Source organism: Triticum urartu, chromosome 7A, assembly GCF_056163025.1.
Source record: "Triticum urartu cultivar PI428250 chromosome 7A, HENAU_Tu73, whole genome shotgun sequence".
In the NCBI taxonomy this organism is placed as follows: Eukaryota; Viridiplantae; Streptophyta; class Magnoliopsida; order Poales; family Poaceae; genus Triticum; species Triticum urartu.
The window spans coordinates 621,413,815-621,427,781 of NC_141879.1; positions in this window are offsets into that span (position 1 = coordinate 621,413,815).

The following is a 13,967-nucleotide window of genomic DNA, read 5'->3' on the forward strand; positions in this document are numbered from 1 at the left end:
ACTAGAAGCAACAATATTGGATTTAGCATGATCATTGTTACTACTAGAGGAAGAATCTTTCTTGTTCTTGTTACTAGACTTGACTTGAGGCATGTAAGTGGATAAGAATAAACGCTTGGCAATGTGAGAAGAGCTTTTCTTGCGGAGATCATCATTGATTGCTTTTAAGAACTCATGCTCTTGCTCAAGATTGAGCTTTTCAAAGCGTAATTTCTCATGAGCTCTTAAAAGTTCTTGATGATCTTCGAAGATAGTTTCATGAGCTAACTTAAGAGTGTTTAGTTCTTTAGTTAGGGCCTCAATCTTCTCCTTATCATTGTCATTCGTTTTATCTTGATTAGCATGTTTAATTGACGTTTCATCATAGTATTCATCACTAGAGTTGTCAACAAGCAAATCATCACCTAACAAGTCATCTTCATCACTATTGAAATCAACATACTCGGGGTGTGTTACCTTAGGACCTTTGGCCATGAAGCATCTTCCAATTCCTTCATTTGGTGAGTCAAATATGTCGTAGGAGTTGGTTGACACAAGTGCTACACCGGCAACACCTTCATCTTGAGTATCTTCGGAGTCGGAGTGATAACTTCTCTCGGAGTGGCTGTCGGAGTCGGAGCCGGATACCCATTCACCAACATGAGCTTGATGTCTTCGTCTTGTGTAGCTCCTTGATGATTTTTCCTTCCTTTCCGAATCCTTGCTTCTCCGTGAGTATCTTCGTTCATAACGATCATATCTACTCCTTCTCTCTCTTGGTGGTGATTCTTTGCTTCTTCTTTTTGGAGAATCTTCTCTTCTCTTGTAGGGAGCCGTACACTCATTGAAATAGTGTCCGGGTCTTCCACAACTGTAGCAGTTTCGCTCTCGACTAGAAGATCTTTTGTCATTGTAGGACCTTGACTTGAAGCTTCTATCTTTGCTTCTACTCTTGTAGAACTTGTTGAAGTTCTTCACCATTAAGCTCAATCTTCATTGAAGTTTTGCTTCTCACTTGATGATGTAGGAGCTTCACATGAGGCTTTGTAGGCACCACTTGATTTGTTGTGAAGTTCCTCTTTATCCTTAAGTGACATCTCATGAGCAACAATTCTTCCAATCACCTCCGTTGGCTTGAGATCTTTGTAATTGGGCATCATTTGGATCAATGTGCACACGGTATCATATTTTCCATCTAAGGCTCTTAGAATCTTCTTGATGATGAATCTATTGGTCATCTCTTCGCTTCCTAAGCCGGCAATCTCATTTGTGATGAGAGCAAGCCTAGAGTACATTTCAGCGACACCTTCACCATCCTTCATCTTGAACTTGTCAAGTTGACTTTGAAGCACATCCAACTTGGATTCCTTGACGGAGTCGGTACCTTCGTGCATATCAATCAAAGTGTCCCAAATTTCCTTTGCATTCTCAAGACGGCTGATTTTGTTGAATTCTTCGGGGCACAATCCGTTGAAGAGAATATCGCAAGCTTGAGCATTGTATTGCAACATCTTCAACTCATCCGCGGTAGCTTCACGGTTTGGTTCTTTCCCATCAAAGAAGTCACCTTGCAAACCAACACACACAATAGCCCAAACGGCGGGGTTATGTCCAAGAATATGCATTTTCATTTTATGCTTCCAACTAGCAAAATTAGTACCATCAAAGTAAGGACCTCTATGGTGATAATTTCCCTCGCTAGACGCCATACTCTCCTAGGTTGTGAAACCAAGGCTATGACCACCAAAAGCTATGGAGATCAAGGCAAATGGAGACCAAAGCTCTGATACCACTTGTAGGATCGAAAGTATGTCTAGAGGGGGGGGATATTAGACTACTTGACCAAATAAAAACTTAACCTTTTCCCAATTTTAGTTCTTGGCAGATTTTAGCGATTATAGGACAAGTCAAGCAATCATCACACAATTCAAGCAAGCATGCAAAGAGTATATTGGCAGTGGAAAGTAAAGCATGCAACTTGCAAGAATGTAAAGGGAAGGGTTTGGAGAATTCAAATGCAATTGGAGACACGGATGTTTTTCCCGTGGTTCGGATAGGTGGTGCTATCCTACATCCACGTTGATGGAGACTTCAACCCACAAAGGGTAACAGTTGCGAGAGTCCACAGAGGGCTCCACCCACAAAGGGTAACGGTTGCGCGAGTCCACACAGGGCTCCACCCACGAAGGGTCCATGAAGAAGCAACCACCCACAAAGGGTCCACGAAGAAGCAACCTTGTCTATCCCACCATGGCCATCGCCCACACAGGACTTGCCTCACTAGCGGTAGATCTTCACAAAGTAGGCGATCTCCTTGCCCTTACAAACTACTTGGTTCAACTCCACAATCTTGTCGGAGGCTCCCAAGTGACACCTAGCCAATCTAGGAGACACCACTCTCCAAGAAGTAACAAATGGTGTGAAGGTAATGAACTCCTTGCTCTTGTGCTTCAAATGATAGTCTCCCCAACACTCAACTCTCTCTCATAGGATTTGGATTTTGTGGAAAGAAGATTTGAGTGGAAAGCAACTTGGGGAAGGCTAGAGATCAAGATTCATATGGTAGGAATGGAATATCCTGGTCTCAACACTTGAGTAGGTGGTTCTCTCTCAGAACATATGAGTTGGAATTGTGTGTGTGTTCTGATGGCTCTCTCCACGAATGAAGAGGAGGTGGAGGGGTATATATAGCCTCCACACAAAATCCAACTGTTACATACAGTTTTCCAATCTCGGTGGTACCAAATCAACAAACTCGGTCGGACCGAAAATGTAAACCTAGTGACCGTTAGAGATTTTCGGTGGGACTGACATGCAACTCGGTAGGACCGATATGGTTAGGGTTTGGGCATAACGTAATCTCGGTGAGACCGATTACACAAACTCGGTGAGACCGAATTTGGTAATTAGCTAACCAGAGAGTTGGTCAGGCAAACTCGGTGGGACCGATTTGCTCTTTCGGTGAGACCGAAAAGTTACAAAAGGGAAACACTGAATTTACATTGCAATCTCGGTGGGACCGATTCTCTCTTTCGGTGAGACCGAAAAGTGACGAAAGGGAAACAGAGAGTTTGCAATCCCATCTCGGTGAGACCGAGATCCCTATCGGTAGAACCGAATTGCTAGGGTTTGGCAGTGGCTTATGACAAGTGAAACTCGGTGGCGCCGGATAGGAAGAATCGGTAGGACCGAGTTTGGCTTAGGGTTTAGGTCATATGTGGATATGGGAAAGTAGTTGAGGGTTTTGGAGCATATCACTGAGCACATGAAGCAAGAGGCTCATTAAGCAACACCTCATCCCTCCTTGATAGTATTGGCTTTTCCTAAAGACTCAATGTGATCTTGGATCACTAAAATATAAAATGAAGAGTCTTGAGCTTTTGAGCTTGAGCCAATCCTTTGTCCTTAGCATTTTGAGGGTTCCACTTCCACATCCATGCCATGCCAATCATTGAGCTTTCCTGAAATAATCATCTTGGAATAGCATTAGCTCAATGAGCTATATGTTGTTATGAATTACCAAAACCACCTAGGGATAGTTGCACTTTCACTTGCTCAGCCCGTAGCATCCACGTAAAACTTGCAACAACAAAGTAGAGGGCATCTAACTTGTTTTTGCAGGGCATGTTGTGATGTGATATGGTCAAGACGTGATAAGATATAAGTTGTTGTATGAGATGATCATGTTTTGTTGAAGTTATCGGCAACTGGCAAAAGCCTTATGGTTATCTCTCTATTGCATAAGATGCAAGCGCCAAATAATTGCTTTACTTCATCGCTATGCGATAGCAATAGTTGCAAGAGTTGGGAGGAGTCTTCTTGGTGAAGTTGTTCTTGTTGGGGAACGACTTGGCCTTGTCTTTTCGGATGAGCTTGCCACCATTGTCTTCCCTCTTCTCATATGGGCATTCCGCAACAAAATGACTCACGTTCTCGCAATTGTAGCAAGTCCTTACACATTACTTGCCCCTCGTGCCACTCGAGTTGTTTTTGCTAAAGTTTGGCCTCGAGTTTTTCTTGCTCCAAAATTGCCTTGAAGCAAGTGCCATGTGTCCATGATATGCATACTTCGTATCTTCGGGGTTGCTCTCCTCTTCTTCCTCTTCTTCTTCTTCAACTGTGAGCTTGGCCTTCAATGCAAGGTTAGGCTTCTTTGCCCGCTGAGAACGGAGCACCGCATTGTCGGCGGTCTTGTCCAAAGTGTTCATGGCCACAAACTCATCCAACACTTCGCTTGAGGTCAAAGTGTGGAAGTCCGGTCTTTGAGGAATGACGGAGGACATGGCCTTGTGGTAGGGCATCATTGCCTTGAGGAATTTGCGCTTGATCCAATTGTCATCCGTGTCCTTGCTCCCGTGATCTCGTAGTGAGACCGCGAGTTTGGTTACTCTCCGATAAAGCTCACGAGGTTCTTCATCTTCTTTCATAGCAAACTCATCGGCCTCATCTTGCACCACTTCATAGTTGGAGCGTTGAATGCTTGCGCTTCCCCGGTAGAGAGAGACAACACAATGCCATGCATCTTTGGCCAAGGCGAAGGGACGAAGATGAGGTAGGTCTTCGGGTGGAATTGCATCTTGAATGATAAAGAGAGCATTCGCATTGAATTGATTATCCGCGGCGTCTTGAGGAGTGAAGTTTCTTGGATCATGCGGATAAAAACCTTCTTCAATGATTCTCCAAAGGTTAGTGTTCACATGATTTAAATGACGTTTAAAGCTGTAAACCCAAGAATCAAAGTCCTCATTTTTCACAATCTTAGGGGGAGGACCGGCATGATTCAAATGAGTAGAAGGAACCGGTCCACCATAAACAAGTGGTGGTTCCACATGAGCAAAGATGCCGGTGCCATTTTTACCACTAGAAGATGGAGCCTTTTCACTACTAGCTTCCCCCTTGCCGGGGATAGCATCCGTCACCTTGTTGGTGGGATCACCCACTTTCAACGGTGCGGTGGAAAGTTTAAGGCCCTCAAGAAATTTAGTAAACATGCTTTCAACCTCGGTCGTCATGGAGGTCTTCAATGTCTCTAAGGCCACATTGAATTCCTCACGAGAGACCGAGGTTCCCCCATCGCCCGTGGACGAGATCGGATTCACACCGGAGTGTTCCTCCACACCGTCTACGGTATCAACCATACTCTTTGGACGGTAAAGTCCTTAATAAAGAGACGAGGCTCTGATACCAATTGAAAGGATCAATATGGTTGACTAGAGGGGGGGGGGTGAATAGGCAACTACCAATTTTTAACTTTTCTTTATCAAATTAAACTTTGCATCAAAGTAGGTTGTCTAGATGTGCAACTAGGTGAGAAACCTATATGATGCAATACCAACAAGCAAGCAAGCAAGCAAGCAAGCAAGCAAGAGAAGTAACACTAAAGAGCTTGCACAAGTAAAGGTAAGAGATAACCAAGAGTGGACCCGGTGAAGACGAGGATGTGTTACCGAAGTTCCTTCCCTTTGAGGGGAAGTACGTCTCCGTTGGAGCGATGTGGAGGCACGATGCTCCCCAAGAAGCCACTAGGGCCACCGTATTCTCCTCACGCCCTCACACAATGCGAGATGCCGTGATTCCACTATAGGTGCCCTTGAAGGCGGCGACCGAACCTTTACAAACAAGGTTGGGGCAATCTCCACAACTTAATCAGAGGCTCCCAACAAAACCACGAAGCTTCACCACAATGGACTATGGCTCCGTGGTGACCTCAACCGTCTAGGGTGCTCAAACACCCAAGAGTAACAAGATCCGCTAGGGATGAGTGGGGGAATCGAAAATCCCTTGGTGGAAGTGTAGATCGGGGCCTTCTCAACCACTCCCGAGCAAATTAACAAGTTTGATTGGCTAGAGAGATAGATCGGGCAAAAATGGAGCTTGGAGCATTTAATGGAGCTTGAGCAATAAATGGAGCTTTGGGGGAGGAAGAGGTAGGTCAAAGAGAAGAAGGGGACTCCCTTTTATAGTGGGGGCAACAATCCAACCGTTGCCCCTCACCAACCAGCCCCGCACAGGGCGGTACTACCGCTGAGAGGGGGCGGTACTACCGCCTGGTCAGCGGTACTACCACGCCAGCCAGCGGCACTGCCGCCCAGAGGAGACTAGTAGGGAATAGGACCCAACGCGGTACTACCACGGTGGTAGGGGCGGTACTACCGCTCCTGGAACGGTACTAGCGCCTCTACAACCGCAACTAGTGCCACAAAACCCGACACGAGAAAAATACCCCTCGAGTCGAGGCGGTAGGAGCCACACAGCCCAAGGGTACTACGGCAGCGGGGTCACGGGCGGTACTACCGCCGTGGAGCGGTACTGTCGCTTGTGACCCTTCGGTCGTACTACCGCTGGTAGTGCGGTACTACCGCTGGGGCACAGAAGAGAGAGAGAGAATCTCTCCAAAGAGGCTGAGGACAAGGCGGAGGTGCCAGGCGCCCCAGCGGTACTACTGCTGTGGAGCCACGGGCGGTACTACCGCTGTGGAGCGGTACTGCCGCTTGTGGCTCCTCAGCGGTACTACCGCTGGCTTGCGCGGTACTACCGCTTGGACCCAGACAGGACAAGGAAGAGAGGAGAGATCTCTACAATGGAATGGAAAATCTCGGAGGGTGAGAAGCTGATGTTTACGTGTTGATTCCACCCATGCAATACCCCAGCGGACCCCCTCTTGATAGTACGGTGCCCTCTACGTAACTAGTCCATCGAGAAAGAAACGAAAGAGCTACACCGTCTTGAAATACATTCCGAGGGGAAGAAAACGTCTCGTGCCAGGGGAGAATCTGTGAATTATTCAAAGCACAAGATTAGTCCGCAAACATGTTGTCATCAATCACCAAAACTACCTTGAGAGATATGCCATAACAATCTCCCCCTTTTTGGTGGATTGATGACAACTAGGGATTTGCGCAAGGAAAAGAAATAAAAGAAGAAAACTCTGAACTAAAAAATATAGATGGGCTCCCCCAGAATGTGTGCACCTAGATAGTGGAGAATTCGGAGAAAGACACACACATTCGGATCAACACTCCCCCTATATTTTATAGTCCAACAATACTAAGCACAAGATATATGAGAGAAGAGAATAAAACAGGACAAGCATGCATCTCATAATAAACTACAGTACTGAATAGACATAAGTAATAAGGTAGCGATAGGGAGCATATGTCTCACACCATATGTCTAGAACTTAGGTCTCACAGGCACCAAACCTAACCAAATAAAGACACCGAGAGAACACACAAGAAACCACAAGACGACTCAAAGCACGACAATAACACAAATTCCTACACTCTCTCCCCCTTTGGCAGCGAGACACCAAAAAGGGCAAAGAGTGACACTACGACTCCAGGTGATGGGAAGAAGAAGATCTCGAACATCACATCTCTGCATCTTCATCATGGGTCGAAAACTGCTCGGCATCGAAGTCGGTCCAAGGGCAATGCTGATGAATCCATTCCTCCTCTTCAGTGATCTGACCCTCAGACCCACTGGCAACTGTCGCTCCCATCTGACGCATGAGCTCCTTGTGGCGCGTCCCGGCATGCTTCTCCGCACATGAGTCATGTACTGGCCATGAGACTCCATGCAGAAAAGCTTCTTCATCTTGCGTTTAAGCTTCTGTGCCCATGACGGTTCTGTACTAGAGGGCCCAAAGTCCTCCTCATGATCATCAGTAGCAGCCCCACCCTCGGTCCCCATGGCAGCAGCAGTAGCAGACGGATCCCCCATGGTAGCAGCAGTAGACGGACCCCCTGTGTGAGGCGCTGGGGTGGCCCAATTGTCCTTCTTCCTCAGACGCTTGATCTCATGAGAAACCAAGTCTCCAGTTTCTAGCAATACTCTGGGATAAGTCTGTGCCCAGGCCCTCTGAATGAGCCTCATGATGAATGGACCATATATAGGGCACTTGCGCTCAGACACGACAGAGAGAAGTTCAGACCACATGACATGAGAAATATCCAGGCTCTCTCCAGTGCTTGCTTCCTTCTCATGCTGACAGAAAAGGAGCATGTCCATGAGGTAAGAGTGGACCATATCCAGATTCCCGATCCGAGGGAAGAGAGTCTCACGGAAGATGCGATGAAGAATGTCCAGATACGGAGACAGCTCATAGGTCTTCTTCTCAGTTACTGGGTGAACTTTCACAGTGCAGTAGGGCCAAAGGGCTTGCTTGTGGGTGGACGTAGCATTGCGGTGAGGGCGGAAACCGACAGGAGTCTCAAGCCCATGATCCACCACATCAAGTAACTCCATGAAAGCCTTCCACTTGACGGAAAGCAGCTTGCCATTGGTCATCCATGTCAGAGTCCTGTCGACTTCCGTCCCAAGATGGACGGTGGCATAAAATTGAGCCACCAAATCCGCATCGAAATCCTTGTTGAATTGCATGATCCTGAGAATGTTCAGCTGAGTGCACATCTGATGGGCTTCGCCAAAGTACTCCGGGTCCTTCTCCATAGCATCAGTGTCAATGGAGCGAACATCAACAAAGAGATTCTTCTTGGCCTTGATCACATCAAAGTAGATGGCAAACTGAAAACGGTTCCAGAACGGGTGGTTGACCAAAGTTGGTCCACCGCATAGGGGTTGCGGCGCTGCTTCTCCTAAAACTCCTTGTTGGTCATCTCAGTCACAGTCTTCCCTTTTGGCTTGTTGGCGGATCTCTTCGTTTGCTGAGGAGGTGGAGGAACACTTGCGGATGCACTTGCTGGAGGCGGTTGGGTGCTCGAGGAGCCACCGGCTGGCTCAGAGGTGCGGTAGCATTTTGATGTTGCACGCCCGGGGCTGATACGGCGAGCTTGATGCTCAGAATGGTCATCACCTGGAGCCAAACACAAGAACACGTAAAACAACCAGAAAGAACGAACATAAGCCAACAAACACAACAAAAATAATCAAGGTAAGGTAGGAATTTGATGGAATTTGGCATGCAACGGTAGTACCGTGACATGCCCGCGGTAGTACCGCAAGCGGTAGTACCGCCCCAAATAGAGCGGTAGTACCGCTCGAGGTCAAGCGGTAGTACCGCTCCAACGAGAGCGGTAGTACTGCTCGAGGCGGAGAAACAACAGTTTCCTACAGCACGAGGCGGAGAAACAGCGGTTTCCTACTACCGTGGTCAGATCCGGCACTACTGGCCTGCCAAATTCAAAAATATTCCTACCAAACTCTAATCGAGATAGTCTAGTTGCCTTCTCCAACCAACTCAAGCCTAGATTTAGCCAAAAATCTAGAGATGCAACCACCATTGCCCCTAAGAAACAAGATCTGAAAATGAGACAAAAGGAAAGAAGGAACGGGGGCAATACCGGCATCCATGGCAAGAGAACGGGGTGGGGATCGACTCCACCAAAGGAAATGGAGAGGGACGCCCCGGAGACAGAGATCCGCCGGAGCCCTCCCGCGGCGAGTGGAGGCTGGAGAGAGGAAGAGGAAAGAGGGGGCGAAGTGAATGGGTATGGGGGAGAAGAAACCTCCCCCTGCCCCGATATAACCCCCTGGTCCCGTCCCTCAGCGGTAGTACCGTGCTGGGGGCGGTAGTACCGCTTATGAGCGGTAGTACCGCCCAGCACGCCACGGCAACCAAACAAACAAGGCTTTTGCTCGAAGGAAAGACAAAAACGGCAAGAAAAAGAGCACACCAGCAAACAACCAAGACACACCTCTCAAAAGAGGGCGGTGGCCGAGGCCACCTATGTTTGAGTCAAAAGGTATGGCTCCGCGAAGATTTTAACCTTGGGCCCATGACCAAAACTCGTCTTTGAAGCACAAGTACCATCAACAATGGCTAAAGTGAAAGACTTGATCAATTTATGCATAATGGGGGGAGGGAGAGTTCATTGAGAGAACAACACTCCCCCTATGTCCATGCCTACACCTAAACTAGACAACAAAATGAGCGTGGTGGGGTGTGCAAGGGTTCAAGCCACATTGCTCGAATCAATGATATTTAGCTCATGCCTTAACTCACGAAATCTTACTTCATCCAAGGGCTTCATGAAAATATCTGCAAGGTTGTCATGAGTGTTGACATAGTTGAGCTCGATCTCTCCTCGCCTAATGTGATCCCGGATGAAGTGATACCGAATCTCAATATGCTTCGTCTTGAAGTGTTGCACCGGGTTGAGAGAGATCTTGATGGCACTTTCATTGTCACACCAAAGAGGCACTTTGTCACAAGTGACACCGTAATCCTTTAAAGTTTGCGTCATCCATAGGAGTTGTGCACAACAACTACCGGTGGCAACATACTCTGCCTCAGTGGACGAGAGAGACACACAACTTTGCTTTTTGGAAGACCAACTTACCAAAGAGCAACCAAGGAATTGGCACCCTCTGGAAGTGGACTTCCTATCCACTTTGTCTCCCGCCCAATCGGAATCCGAGTACCCTACAAGCTTGAAGTTTGATCCTCTTGGGTACCATAAGCCAAAGTTTGGGGTATGAGCCAAATATCGAAAGATTCGTTTGACCGCCACATAGTGACTTTCCTTAGGTGCGGCTTGAAACCATGCACAAATTCCCACACTCAACATGATGTCCGGTCTAGATGCACAAAGGTAAAGCAAGGATCCAATCATGGAACGATATACCTTTTGATCCACCACTTTACCATTGGGATCTAAGTCAAGTTGGCACTTGGTGGGCATTGGAGTGGAAGCCGGCTTGACGTCACTTAGCTTGATTCTCTTGAGCATGTCTTGAGTGTATTTGGATTGATTGATGAAGGTTCCTTCTCTTCTTTGCTTCACTTCGAACCCTAGAAAGAACTTCAACTCTCCCATGGAGGACATCTCGAACTTTGAGGTCATGAGAGCGGCAAATTCCTCATTGAAAGCTTTGTTAGGAGAACCAAAGATAATATCATCAACGTATAATTGGCACACAAACAACTCCCCTTTGACCTTCTTAGTAAAAAGAGTGGGGTCGATTAGCCCAACTTCAAAACCACGGTCTTGTAACAACTCGGTAAGGTGGTCATACCACGCACGTGGGGCTTGTTTAAGGCCATAGAGTGCCTTATCGAGTTGATACACATGATCGGGAAAGTAGGGATTCTCGAACCCGGGGGGTTGCTTGACGTAAACCAACTCATTAATAGGACCATTAAGAAAAGCACTATTCACATCCATTTGTTGTAACTTAAAGTTATGATGAGAAGCATATGCAATCAACATGCGAATGGATTCAAGACGAGCAACGGGAGCAAAGGTTTCACCGTAGTCGATACCCTCGACTTGGGAGTAGCCTTGTGCTACCAAACGAGCCTTGTTGCGAATGATAATCCCATGGGCATCTTGCTTGTTCTTAAATATCCACTTGGTTCCTATGACATTGTGATTCCCGGTCGGTCTTGGCACCAATCTCCACACTTTGTTGCGCTCGAAGTTGTTGAGTTCTTCATGCATGGCATTGAGCCAATCCGGATCTTCTAGTGCTTCATAGACCTTGTGGGGTTCCACACAAGAGACAAATGCGTGATGCTCACAATAATTTGCTAATTGTCTATGAGTGCTTACCCCCTTTCTTAAGCTTCCAAGAACATTCGTCATGAGATGATCCTTGGTGGAGAGTTTGGAAGCAACCTTGGCGGCACGGTGCTCTAATTCCTCCTCGGGGGTGAGACGAGGAATGGTCACTTGATCATCTTGAGCGTCGTCTTGGGCTTGTTCTTGTTCTTGAACTTGCTTGGAGGAGAGAACTTGACCTTGGGCATCACTTGATGTGTCAACACCGTCTTGAGCGTGATCTTGCCCTTGGTCATGTTCTTGAGGATGAGGGCCTTCATGTTGTTCTTCGGAAGCGTGTGGGACTTGGGTTGGTGATGGCTCCACTTGAGTGGAGCTTTGTCCTTCTCCTTCGGCCACAAGGGGTTCCTCAATGGGTAGGATAAAGCCAACACCCATTCTTCTTATGGCTTGGGGAGGAAGTTCATCACCTACATCACAAGTGCCACTTTGCTCCACTTGGGAGCCGCTATTCTCATCAAACTCCACGTTACACGTCTCCTCAATAAGTCCCGTGGATTTATTGAGGACACGGTAAGCATGAGAGTTTGTAGCATAACTAACAAATATGCCCTCATAAGCTCTAGCCTCAAATTTAGACAACCGAACACCTTTCTTGAGAATGAAACACTTACACCCGAATACCCGGAAGTACTTGAGATTGGGCTTGTTACCGGTGAGTATCTCATATGGAGTCTTGTTCAATCCCTTGCGAAGGTAGAGCCGATTGGATGCATGACACACGGTGTTGATGGCTTCAGCCCAAAAGTTGTACGGAGACTTGAACTCTGCCATCATGGTCCTTGCCGCATCCATCAACGTCCGGCTCTTCCTCTCCGCAACACCGTTTTGTTGAGGGGTGTATGGTGCGGAATATTGATGCTTGATTCCCTCATCACTAAGAAATTCATCCAAGGTGTAGTTCTTGAACTCGGTGCCGTTGTCACTTCTTATTGTCAAGATCTTTGCATTGTGTTGACGTTGTGCTTCATTTGCAAAGTCAATGACGGTTTGTTGGGTTTCGCTCTTCCTCTTGAAGAAATACACCCACGTGTACCTTGAGTAGTCATCCACAATCACCAAGCAATACTTCCTACCTACAAGACTATCGAAGGATGGAGGCCCAAAGAGATCCATGTGAAGGAGCTCCACAGGCCTCTTCAAATAAATGGTAGTCGTGGGAGGGTGAGCCTTCTTGGTGAAGTTGTTCTTGTTGGGGAACGACTTGGCCTTGTCTTTTTGGATGAGCTTGCCACCATTGTCTTCCCTCTTCTCATACAAAATGACTCACGTTCTCGCAATTGTAGCAAGTCCTTACACATTACTTGCCGCTCGTGCCACTCGAGTTGTTTTTGCTAAAGTTTGGCCTCGAGTTTTTCTTGCTCCAAAATTGCCTTGAAGCAAGTGCCATGTGTCCATGATATGCATACTTCGTATCTTCGGGGTTGCTCTCCTCTTCTTCCTCTTCTTCTTCTTCAACTGTGAGCTTGGCCTTCAATGCAAGGTTAGGCTTCTTTGCCCGCTGAGAACGGAGCACCGCATTGTCGGCGGTCTTGTCCAAAATGTTCATGGCCACAAACTCATCCAACACTTCGCTTGAGGTCAAAGTGTGGAAGTCCGGTCTTTGAGGAATGACGGAGGACATGGCCTTGTGGTAGGGCATCATTGCCTTGAGGAATTTGCGCTTGATCCAATTGTCATCCGTGTCCTTGCTCCCGTGATCTCGTAGTGAGACCGCGAGTTTGGTTACTCTCCGATAAAGCTCACGAGGTTCTTCATCTTCTTTCATAGCAAACTCATCGGCCTCATCTTGCACCACTTCATAGTTGGAGCGTTGAATGCTTGCGCTTCCCCGGTAGAGAGAGACAACACAATGCCATGCATCTTTGGCCAAGGCGAAGGGACGAAGATGAGGTAGGTCTTCGGGTGGAATTGCATCTTGAATGATAAAGAGAGCATTCGCATTGAATTGATTATCCGCGGCTTCTCGAGGAGTGAAGTTGCTTGGATCATGCGGATAAAAACCTTCTTCAATGATTCTCCAAAGGTTAGTGTTCACATGATTTAAATGACGTTTAAAGCTGTAAACCCAAGAATCAAAGTCCTCATTTTTCACAATCTTAGGGGGAGGACCGGCATGATTCGAATGAGTAGAAGGAACTGGTCCACCATAAACAAGTGGTGGTTCCACATGAGCAAAGATGCCGGTGCCATTTTTACCACTAGAAGATGGAGCCTTTTCACTACTAGCTTCCCCCTTGTCGGGGATAGCATCCGTCACCTTGTTGGTGGGATCACCCACTTTCAACGGTGCGGTGGAAAGTTTAAGGCCCTCAAGAAATTTAGTAAACATGCTTTCAACCTCGGTCGTCATGGAGGTCTTCAATGTCTCTAAGGCCACATTGAATTCCCCACGAGAGACCGAGGTTCCCCCATCGCCCGTGGACGAGATCGGATTCACACCGGAGTGTTCCTCCACACCGTCTA